Genomic DNA, 12,323 nt, shown 5'->3' with positions numbered 1-12,323 from the left:
GATCCAACACCCCTTCATGATGAAGGTTTTGGAAAAATTAGGAATCCATGGAACATTCATCAATACAATAAAGGCTGTACATGACAAACCTACAGCCAGCATTTTACTCAATGGTGAAAAACTAAAGCCATTTCCTCATAACTCAGGAACAAGACAAGGATGCCCACTCTCTCCACTTCTCTTCAATCTACCATAAGAATGCCTAGCTACAGCAATAAAACAAGATGCAGACATAAAGGGGATCCAAATAGGGAAAGAAGAAATAAAACTCTCCCTCTTTGCAGATGACTTGATCTTGTACTTAAAGAATCCCATAGACTCCACTCCCAAATTACTCAATCGGATTCAAAACTTTGGCAAAGTAGCAGGTTATAAAATTAACCCCCAAAAATCAATGGCTTTTCTGTATGCCAACAATGAGAAAAGTGTGGCTGAAATTAGGAAAGCAACTCCATTTGTAATAGCCCCACAAAAAAATAAAATACATAGGAGTTAACTTTACCAAAGAAGTGAAGGACCTCTATGATGAAAACTTTAAAATCTTGAAAAATAAAAACAAAACAGAACTTAGAAAATGGCAAAGCCTCCCTTGCTCCTGGATTGAAAAGATTAACATCATGAAAATGGCAATATTTCCCAAGTCTATCTACAAATTCAACGCAATACCTATCAAAATTCCAACCTCATTCTTCAAGGAAATAGAAGAGGCAATCCAAAAATTCATATGGAACAATAAAAGACCCCAATAGCAAAAACGCTCCTCAATGGAAAGAACACTGCTGGAGGAATATCAATACCAAATTTCAAACTCTACTATAAAGCCATAGTAATCAAAACAGCTTGGTATTGGCATAAGAACAGACCTCAGGACCAATGGAATAGTATTGAATACCCAGAAATAAACCTACAGACCTATAGCCATCTAATCTTCGATAAGGGAGCTAAAACAATAGAATGGAACAAAGACAGCCTCTTCAGTAAATGGTGCTGGCAAAATTAGTTAACTACATGTAGAAAACTAAAGCTAGATCCTTATATATCACCCTGCACCAGAATCAACTCCAAATGGATCAAAGACCTTGAAGTCAAAGCAGACACTCTGAAAACATTACAGGATGGAATAGGAGAAACCCTAGGTCTCCTTGGCTCAGGCCAAAATTTTTTGAATAGAGACCCGGAAACACAACAAATCAAAGAAAGGTTGGACAAATGGGATTGCATAAAGTTGCAGAGCTTCTGCAGGGCAAATGACATAGCTAGCAAGATCAATAGAAAGCCCACGGATTGGGAGAAGATCTTTACTAGCCATACAATGGACAATGGTCTCATATCTAAAATATACTTGGAACTCAAAAAATTAATCCCCCCAACAACAAATCCTCAAAGAAACAACTGCCCAATAAATAAGTGGGCGAAAGAGTTGAAGAGAAACTTCTCTGAAGAAGAAAGAAGGATGGCCAATAGACTCATGAAGAAATGTTCAACATCCCTAGCCATAAAAGAAATGCAAATCAAAACAACATTGCGATATCACCTCACTCCAGTAGAACGGCAAAAATCAAGAACTCTAACAACAACAGATATTGGAGGGAATGTGGACAGAAAGGAACCTTACTTCATTGTTGGTGGGAATGTAAACTTGTTCAACCACTTTGTAAAGCAGTATGGAGGTTCCTCAAAGATTTCACATAGAACTCCCCTATGACCCAGCAATCCCACTTTTGGGGATTTACCCAAATGTTTACAAACAAGACCACACTAAAGCTATCAGGACAACTATGTTTATTGCAGCATTATTTACCATAGATAAGATATGGAACCAACCCAGATGCCCCTCAGTAGATGAGTGGATCAAGAAAATGTGGTATATATACACAATGGAATTCTATGCCTCCATCAGAAAGAATGACATTGCCCCATTGTTAGGAAATGGAAAAACTTGGAAAAAATTGTATTAAGTGAAGTAAGCCAGGCCCATAGAAACATAGGTCCCATGGTTTCCCTTATTTGCAATATCTATTATATGCATGAGTCAAGCTGAAAAGGTCAGATAATGTGATGTCAGGAAAATGAACCCTTAGATATGTATTTTAATGTTTTTTTTCTTTCATGCATGTGTTTCTAACGCATTTATAAGATTATCTCTTTGTTGCTTTGTATGTCCCTCCCCCACATTATAACCCCTGCTTTCACTATATTTGATGTCAGTATAACTTGAGGAGGAGTTCAGGAAAAACCAGTTGATTAAGGATACAGGTGGACCTGTTGCAACAATGAGAACTACAAGTTGTCATGTCCAAAACGAGCTTTACAACGTCGGTGCGGGGGCGGAGGAATGGGTGGGAAGGAGAATGATTGGGATTGGGGGGTAGGGGGGAGGCTGGGAAGGGACGTGAAGGGTAAACAAAAGGAGGAGGCTGCAATTCTTGGTAAGAAATGTACGCATTATTCTGCCCATGTAATTGTAAGCCCTCTGTACAGTTTGTTCACAAATAAAATAAAATATAAACAAAAAAGAATTGAAATAGAAACTGCAATAAGAGACCTTCTAGCTAAGAAAATTCCAGGACCAGATGGTTTTACAGGAGAATTCTACAAGGCCTTCAAAGTAGAGTTCACACCAATACTCCTCCATATCTTCAATGAAATTGAAAGAGAAAGTTCACTACTAAACACCTTCTATGAAGCCATCATAACCGTCATCCAAAAACCAGGCAGGGACTCATCAAAGAAAGAGAACTATAGACCCATTGCTTTGATGAATATTGATGCAAAAATTCTCAACAAAATTTTAGCCAATCAACTTCAACAATTCATCCAAAAAATCATACACCACGATCAAACAGGATTCATTTCAGGTATGCAAAGATGGTTCAATATATGCAAGTCAATTAATACTATTCATCACATCAACAGGAGCAAGAATAAGAACCACATGGTTATCTCAATTGATGCAGAAAAAGCATTCGACAACATCTAACACCTCTTTATGGTGAAGGTTTTCGAAAAATTAAGAATCCATGGAACATTCCTCAATACAATAAAGGCTGTATATGACAAACCTACAGCCAGTATTATACTTAATGTTGAAAAACTAAAAGCATTTCCTCTTAACTCAGGAACAAGACAAGGATGTCCCTCTCTCCACTTCTCTTCAATCTAGTATTAGAATGCCAGCTACAGCAATAAGAAAAGATGCAAACATAAAGGGGATCCAAATAGGGAAAGAAGAAATAAAAGTCTCCCTCTTTGCAGATGACATGATCTTGTATTTAAAGAATCCCATAGACTGCACTCCCAAATTACTCAAGCTAATTCAAAACTTTGGCAAAGTAGCAAGGTATAAAATTAACCCCCCAAAATCAATGGCTTTTCTGTATGCCAACAATGAGAAAAGTGTGGCTGAAATTAGGAAAGCAACTCCATTTGTAATAGCCCCACAAAAAATAAAATACATAGGAGTTAACTTTACCAAAGAAGTGAAGGACCTCTATGATGAAAACTTTAAAATCTTGAAAAATAAAATCAAAACAGAACTTAGAAAATGGCAAAACCTCCCATGATTCTGGATTGGAAAGATTAACATCATGAAAATGGCAATATTTCCCAAGGCTATCTACAAATTCAATGTGATACCTATCAAAACTCCAACCTCATTCTTCAAGGAAATAGAAGAGGCAATCCAAAAATAGTTACCATGGTTTACCTTATTTGCAATATCTAGTATGTGTATGAGTCAAGCAGAAAAGGTTAAATAATGTGATATTAGGAAAATGAACCCTTAGATATGTATTTTAATGTTTTTTTTCTTTCATGAATTTGTTTTTAACACATTTATAAGATTATTTCTTTGTTTCTTTGTATGTCCCTCCCCCACACTATAACCCCTGCTTTCACTATATTTGATGTAGGTATAACTTCTGGAGGAGATGGGGAAAACCAAATTGTTTAAGGATACTGGTGGACTTGTTGCAACACTGAGAAGTACAAGTTGTCATGTCGAAAACGAACTTTACAACTTTGGTGAGGGGGAGATGGGGAGGATTGGCAGTGGGGGTGGTGGATAGGCTGGGAAGGGATGTGAAGGGTAAACAAAGGAGGAGGCTGCAATTCTTTATAAGAAATGTACTCATTATCTTACCCATGTAATTGTAACCCCTATCTACAGTATGTTCACAAAAAATTAAAATTAAAATTAAAAAAGAAAGATTTATATGGCACCTTTTCTGGAAAAAAATGAGTTTTTTAGCATTTCCTGCCATTTGGAGGTGGCAAGACCAGGATTCGAATTGTGGGCTCCAGCTCCCACCACTTACACCCGAAGATAGGGAATTCACTGGTCTGTCCAAGAATATCAGCAAGACCAATGATTAAGTAGGCACCAGTGGCTCTCAACAGTCCTCCATGATACTTACAAAGCTGTGAAAGGAGATTCATGGTCAAAGTCATCCTAGGCTGGAAAGTACTTGAGATGCCTGTCCAACTTCAGTGTCAACAAATCCAGAAGTAGAGCCATGTGGCTCCAATGGTAGAGGGGTATCTTTGAGCAAAAGCAGCTCACGAACTGTGCCTAGGTCCTGAGTTCAATGTCCGGGACTGGCAACAAACAGACATACACAAGAATATGTGTAGCCATCCGACTGTCTGTTGGTTGACACTACTACCAGAAGTTGCGGAAGGTAGAGGTAACTGAGTGGTAAGCAAGAGTCTCGAGGCGAATTTGGAGTACAATAGGAAATTGGCATCCTAGTCAGTGAGTGGGAGAATAGAGGATTTTCCAGAGCCTGGGAATGTGACCAGCCCACCTTTCCCATCCAAGTGCTCAGATGTCTGAAACAACAAGACTCTGAGACAGAGCTGAGGGCAACAAACTACTGCCAGAACACCAGCAGAAGAATCCTCATGTCAGACCTTCAACATTCAAGGAAACAAAGAATACAAAAAAGGGAAGGATTCCAAACACAAACACCACTGGGGAGGGTGATTCAACAGAGGGTCTGGCCAAAGGTGATGCTTACCACAGGCCTCCCCTGCCTTTGGACACAGTCACAGCCACCAGGGTCCTGAGTGTCAAGGGTCCAGATACCACCAAGAATCTGCAGAGGTGCTACCGACATGTGGTGCCTTCCCTGGACTGCATCAAAAGAAGAAACCAGGTGCTCTGTGCCAAGATCCAACCACTGAAGCAGGAAAAGTAAGACCTGCAGGATTGACAAGCGAAAGAGAAGGAGAAGGTAGCCCAAGTGCACAAAGCACCGAGAACAGAGCTAGACATCCACAAGCTACCCATACAGTGGTTGGTTTTAGCAGAAAGTGATTTACAATCGGCACCAGCCCACATGCAGCTCGTGGCCGATGACAGAGAAATGAAGCACGAAGGTCTCACCAGCTGCCTACAGGCCGCAAAGTAGTGCATTGGGGAGCTGGAGATGGTGGCTTCTGTGGTTACTACTTACAGAAGGATACTGAAATGTTGTTTGAACAGCTGATGTAACACTTCAGCTCAAGGAAAAGAACAGAAGCTTCTATGACCTGGAGCAAGTGAACACAGAGTTTTTGGAGAAGCTGGAAGCACTCTGGACATAGAGGAGCAACAGGAAGGACAGAATCTGCAAGTTCCAACAAGTGCTGCAGAGGCATGATGTACTAAAGAGGCTACAGTGCCGCGGACCGGGTTCTGTCGGGATGACGGAGGATACCTAGGGGAGGAACCTGGAATAGGACGGGGAGATGGCAAACAGACAACTCACACACATTAGGAGTGGATGCTGAGTGCTGAGTGCTGAGTGCGATTTAATGCAGAGGATAACAAACTTTTATAGCAAAAAGTCTCCAGAAGAAAGGGCAAAAGGTTACACAATCTTGCTGCAGGGCTTCATTCTTGGGCGGTCACCAGCTGGTCGCCTGATAGGCACTTGTTTCTGGCTTTACCTCTATTTTTAAGAAATACAATGGGTTTCGATGATTGTCACCAATTAACCACTACTTTTTTTCTATAGAGGCCTTAACTGTCCCATTAAGATCTTTCCTGTTTCTTGTTTAATAGTAAGCACCAAGGAGACTTAGATTTAGCAAGTCTCTTAGTAAATGAGGAAGTTCTTTCTCCTAAGTAGTTATCTCAGCAATTGCCATACATTCTTTCTATTCTAGCCGCACCTACAACTTTTTGTAAATTTCTTACAATTCCTTCTGCTGGAGTGACTTTGTGAAACCCCCAATACTTTTACTTATAACTTGTCTACTAGCCTCCATAAGAGGGGTTTCAGGGTAGCACTGAACTCTGGTGAGTTAGTCATATTTTTAAGACACTCATCAGATATTGGTGTCGTCAAACACTCTTAAGAGCTTTGAATAAGGGAACGTTGACAATGAGTAAGTACAATGAGCAGTAGAAACAGTAAAAGATTAATAGGCACTCTTTATGAGGAGAAGAAAGACAGAAACACATCTTTTCCCAGGGGTTTTTCCAGCCTTTTCCCAGGAGTAGGCCTCTTAGAAGCCCTATTCTCCGAGGTAGACTTCGGTGAAGTCCCAAAACTTGGAGATAGGTTTCTGTAAAGCCCCATTCTCTGAGGTAGACTTCAGTGAAGTCCCAAAACTCAGAGATAGGTCTCGAGGCCCCTATCATGGTCTGATAGATGGTTTCCCATGCTAAGCAGACTCTACTGGGGTCGGCGTGGCATTTGCACCTTTTTTTTTTTTTTTTTAATTTTCACCAGTCCTGACTCCGTGTATCAATTTTACACCAGCTGTACTTGTAAGCTCCAATTTTAAGACATACTCATACCATTTGCGACATACTTAAACTTTCTGAGATTTGTCTTAAAGACAATGCTTACTTTTCAAATTTCCCCAATTCTCTTTCCAAGGCTTTCTTTACTTCCTTCTTTCTTTACAATTCCTTTCCCAAGGCTTTCTTTACCACCCTCTTTCTTTACAATTCCTTGAGCATCTTTGTGGCTGGAGTTTAAAACTGCGCAATTTTCCTTTGGCTTGTGGAACCTTTATCTTAGAACAACCTTAAGGCACCACCGTGATGCAGAAGCTTGCTAGATTTTAAGGCTAAGAGTATTACCTCTATTGATAACACACTCAGGTTATTACCATATCAGAGTCAAACTAGGCTGTGACCCTAGAGTGGATTTTCAGTCACTATGCACTGAAGTGCCTAAGACAAACAAGCCAGTGATATCCTTGTCCCCAATATCCACTGTGGGAATAGAGAGGATTTTTGTATATCACCCAAAAGAATGTCCCACAAGATCTTAGATTTAGCAGCATTCAACCAGGAAGCAGATTCAGGTGATGGAATCAAGCAGGAGTTTCTCCAGTTGACTGTCAGGCCGTCGTTGAACTTTACCCATTAAGGTATGCAGCAACAGCAGCAGCAACCGCAACAGCTGGGTCTCTCAGTGGCTCCAAGGGACTGTCACACCTCATGCTGGGCTGTAAATTCCTACACAGACTGAAACTTATTAAGAGTCAAAGTTACATCTGACAAACTGTAGGAATCCTCTGTGCTTTGCTCTGGGCTTGCTGGAAACTTAAAAAACCTATAAGAGCAAACTAGAATAGCAATCATTTTGATAATCCTATTTTTTTTTTTTGTACATTGAGGCCAATGTCAAGAATGATTTTACATTTAAACTTTATATCAAAAAATCCATTCCCTATTTTTTTAAACCTCTTATTAATCACCTTTAATATTTTATACTTTAGTTTTTATTTGTATTTTGAAAAGATCCCTTGAAATCTTGAGGCCAAGTGTCACTCATTGTCTCTTGGCTGCTTGTTTTAAAACAGACACACATTAAAAATTTTAAACTCAAATGACAATTTTCCTTAATGCAAGAATTACAGTCACCTTTACTATACCACAAAGCTAGATTTAACATCTTTATAACTTTTAAAAACATCCTAATTGTAGAACATAATTGAAAGTAAGCCACATTATACAAATAACTTTTTGCCCTCTTTTTAAGGCCTTCCTAATTTTAATGTTAACACATCCAAGGGGAAGTTTTTCCAGTACTAATCAGATCATCACACCACTCATTTTAACCATCATGTTTTCAGTGTCTATCTGCAGGGAAAAGAGAACAACGATGGGCCACTTGGCCCCTCCTATGGAATGGCCACACACTCAATCCGACTCTTTAGGGTTAGATGAACTGCGTTTGTGCCAGCTTGCCTCACCATGCGTGGACTCCTCCCAGGGCCTGTCCCACTGCATGACCAGCCGAACTGCACTTCTGCTTGTTCACCCTTCACCTCTAAAGATAGGTCTTCTGTAGGTTTCTAAGTTTTTCCCCGTCTCTTCTCTTGGTTCTCAAATGAAATACAGTTTTAGATAGACAGAACAGGTAACATCTTTGACAGTGTTAAACTAACCTTTACATTTAAAATTTTAATATTTATCCCAAATTTTAGCCAAGGGAATTAGATCCCAAACAGCCAATGCATTTTTGTTAAGCCAGATAACTTGATTACAGTATAAGCAGTCTTATGCATTTTAAAATATTAGTTTTTAAAATACCAGATTTTCTAATTTGCAAGTTAAAGAACCTTTTAAAAAGCCATTTAAAACAATGTGAAGATTTTTAAAATTTTTTGGTAATGTCCAAACCTCATAACCTTTTGAATTTTAAATTTAAATTCACCCAATTGTTACAGCATGCTGACAATTTTTTATCTTTGAACACGTTCACAAACACACACAAAACACACAGATCTTAAAGCGCGCAAAAATGAAAATCAGTTGTACGTACATTATTTAAAGTTTTTAAACAAAAATTTAAGACAGTGTTTCTTTTAAACTAGGTACCTTTGCTGGGCTTCATTTTCCCAGAGCTTGCTTATCTAGCAAGGCAATTCACTAATTAATCTTTTGAATCTCTGTGCTGTTCTCATTCAGCAAACTGAATCCAGAGTCTGCTGAGTGAGCCTGTCACACTCACCCAAATCAGAAAACATAAAACGAACACACACACTAAACAAGACAAACAAGTGGCCACAAAGACAAAATTAGGTCCCAGTGAATGGGGTGACATCTCACCACTTACCAGGGGACTCGAACCCCCTCTACTTATTCTAGAGAATTTTTCTTTTTAGATTCTTCTGAGATTTTCAATTATACTCAAATTATACCCCCTCTCTTTTACCTCTTTGAAATGATTGAGCAGGAGGTTGAGAGGAGTAAGCTTGCTTTGTCCTTGCCCCATCTCTGGGACAAGGAGTGTCCAAATTAATAAAACTGAGATAAGAAAGAAAAAGAAGTTAAAATTACACACACACACACCACATACAGGGGTTGGTAATGTACGTGCACTTGGTCACGCTTTCTCTGGGGAGGTGGGCGATCTGGTCCGGGCACTCCTGGAATTCTAAAAGGGTGGAGGGGGCAATTAAGTGGGAAATGCGCATTCTTCCTCTGGTCTAGGGGATCAGTAAGCCCCTCATCCACCAGCCCCAGGGCTGTGTGCCTAAGATTCAAATTAGAGTTAACAGAAGACATATACGCACACTCAAGACAGACAGCAAGCGCGTCAGACTGCTGGTCAGACAGTCTGTCCAGAAGGGCTTCCAACCAGAGAGAATCGGCCAATCGGAGGGACTCGAACCCCCTCTACCCGATCTCGAGGACAGCCCCACCCAGGGGTCCAGGGGATGTCTCCCACTGGCCCCACTGGCAGTCTTATAGCGCGTCCGCCAAGACTCTCCGCCAGCCCCAAGACCACACCTGCAGGCTTTCACCATTCCTGAAATATGAAAATTGTATCAAATGATCTAACTGTTTCTTATTCTCTTGCGGAGGGGCTGGTTGCCCCTCTGTCCGTTTTTTGTTTCCTCTTGAAGAGGAGTTCCCTCTTTATGGAACTTAGATTTACATTCACTTTTTCAGTGGTTTCCTTTTTCTGTTTCTTGTTTCCTCTCGAAGGAGGAGTTCCGTCTTTATGGAACTTAGATTTACATTCACTTTTTCAATGGTTTCCTTTTTCCTGCGGGAACCAAGGATTAGTTTGTTCTCCCACTGCTGCTGTGGAGTATATGTTTTAAAATAGAGACAAACTATCCTTATTCTTAGAAGATGAACTCCCCGTGATTTGCTCGTTATCTTTCTCAGTCACAACTGAGGGGCCTGCAGCACCCCAACGAGCTTCTGACTACTATTCCAGGTGAAAAGAAAAGAGAGAGAGAGAGATAGATGCTTACCTCCCAAGGTTCCTTGACTGAAGAAACTGCTTCTTGCCCCGCTCTGAGCCCCACGTTGGGCGCCACCTGCTGCGGACCGGGTTCTGTCGGGACGACAGAGGATACCTAGGGGAGGAACCTGGAATAGGACGGGGAGATGGCAAACAGACAACTCACACACATTAGGAGTGGATGCTGAGTGCTGAGTGCTGAGTGTGATTTAATGCAGAGGATAACAAACTTTTATAGCAAAAAGTCTCCAGAAGAAAGGGCAAAAGGTTACACAATCTTGCTGCAGGGCTTCATTCTTGGGCGGTCACCAGCTGGTCGCCTGATAGGCACTTGTTTCTGGCTTTACCTCTATTTTTAAGAAATACAATGGGTTTCGATGATTGTCACCAATTAACCACTACTTTTTTTCTATAGAGGCCTTAACTGTCCCATTAAGATCTTTCCTGTTTCTTGTTTAATAGTAAGCACCAAGGAGACTTAGATTTAGCAAGTCTCTTAGTAAATGAGGAAGTTCTTTCTCCTAAGTAGTTATCTCAGCAATTGCCATACATTCTTTCTATTCTAGCCGCACCTACAACTTTTTGTAAATTTCTTACAATTCCTTCTGCTGGAGTGACTTTGTGAAACCCCCAATACTTTTACTTATAACTTGTCTACTAGCCTCCATAAGAGGGGTTTCAGGGTAGCACTGAACTCTGGTGAGTTAGTCATATTTTTAAGACACTCATCAGATATTGGTGTCGTCAAACACTCTTAAGAGCTTTGAATAAGGGAACGTTGACAATGAGTAAGTACAATGAGCAGTAGAAACAGTAAAAGATTAATAGGCACTCTTTATGAGGAGAAGAAAGACAGAAACACATCTTTTCCCAGGGGTTTTTCCAGCCTTTTCCCAGGAGTAGGCCTCTTAGAAGCCCTATTCTCCGAGGTAGACTTCGGTGAAGTCCCAAAACTTGGAGATAGGTTTCTGTAAAGCCCCATTCTCTGAGGTAGACTTCGGTGAAGTCCCAAAACTCAGAGATAGGTCTCGAGGCCCCTATCATGGTCTGATAGATGGTTTCCCATGCTAAGCAGACTCTACTGGGGTCGGCGTGGCACTACAGGACAACCTGAGCTGAATGGTGACCACAGCATATCTGGAGACAGACAGAACCTGAGCATTGAGAGGTCCATGCCGAAGGAGGAGGCCTGGTGGCTGACTGAGCAGGTAAACCAACTGACAGAGGAGAAAGAGTGAGGATCGAGGTAGGTGCTGCACCTAGAGAATAGTTGGGGGAACTGAGAACGAAGCTGGCAGAGCCATGGCCCCCCAAGGGTCCATCTCAGGAGGAACAGCAATCGCAGGCCCATGCCTACTGCACGCAGATGGGATTGAAAAATCTGGAGAAACAACTTCACATCTAGGTCCAGGAAAATCATAGTCTCCATCTCCAGATTGCGGAGCAGCAGGAGCAACTGGGAAGACTAGAGGAGAAAACCAAAGATAGGCAGGAGATCCCCGAGACCCCACGATATGCATGTGTGTGCAACCCACAGCTGGAGGAACAGCTGGCTTTGCTGCGGGACGCTCTCTGCAGGGTGAGCAGTGAGAAGGTGGTTCTCACCAGCATCTTGGACTCAGTGCAGCAGGTGTAGAAACATCTGCGGGAACAGCTGGACTGCTCAGAGGAGAAGATAGAGGAATGGAAAGAGGTGGCTAAGAGAGAGAGCCAAGCAGCTCGCGAGCTGCCGGGGCAGCAGGAGCAGTCCCTGGCCTAGCTGCAGGAGCTCAGAGCCACCTGCGAGCAGCACATCACTAAAAATGAGCAGCTTTGCTCCAAGTAGTGGGTCCTGCAGTAGCACCTGCAGAAGCAGACCCAGCAGTTGGAGCAGCTGAAACAAGTGCAGGGCCCAACCAAATGGAGGGACTAGGTGGTGCCCCCAAAGTGGCAGGACAGTTTCAAGTGCATGGAAGTGCCCAGTCCACAGGAGGAGCACCTGCAGGCCCAGCTGAGCTTCCTGGCTTTCCCTGGGGAAGGGGAAGCTGTGAACCCTGGAGAAGCAAAAGCTGAGGAAGCGACTCTCCTCGATGTGCCCATGGCAGAGGATGGAGATGTCCCCCAAACTGAGAGGGATGTGGT

The sequence above is a fragment of the Dipodomys merriami genome, unplaced genomic scaffold (genome assembly GCF_024711535.1).
Source record: "Dipodomys merriami isolate MVZ:Mamm:240054 unplaced genomic scaffold, mDipMer1.0.p SCAF_113, whole genome shotgun sequence".
Taxonomy (NCBI): Eukaryota; Metazoa; Chordata; class Mammalia; order Rodentia; family Heteromyidae; genus Dipodomys; species Dipodomys merriami.
The sequence above is the reverse complement of the archived record's forward strand: the minus strand, read 5'-3'. Positions refer to the sequence as shown.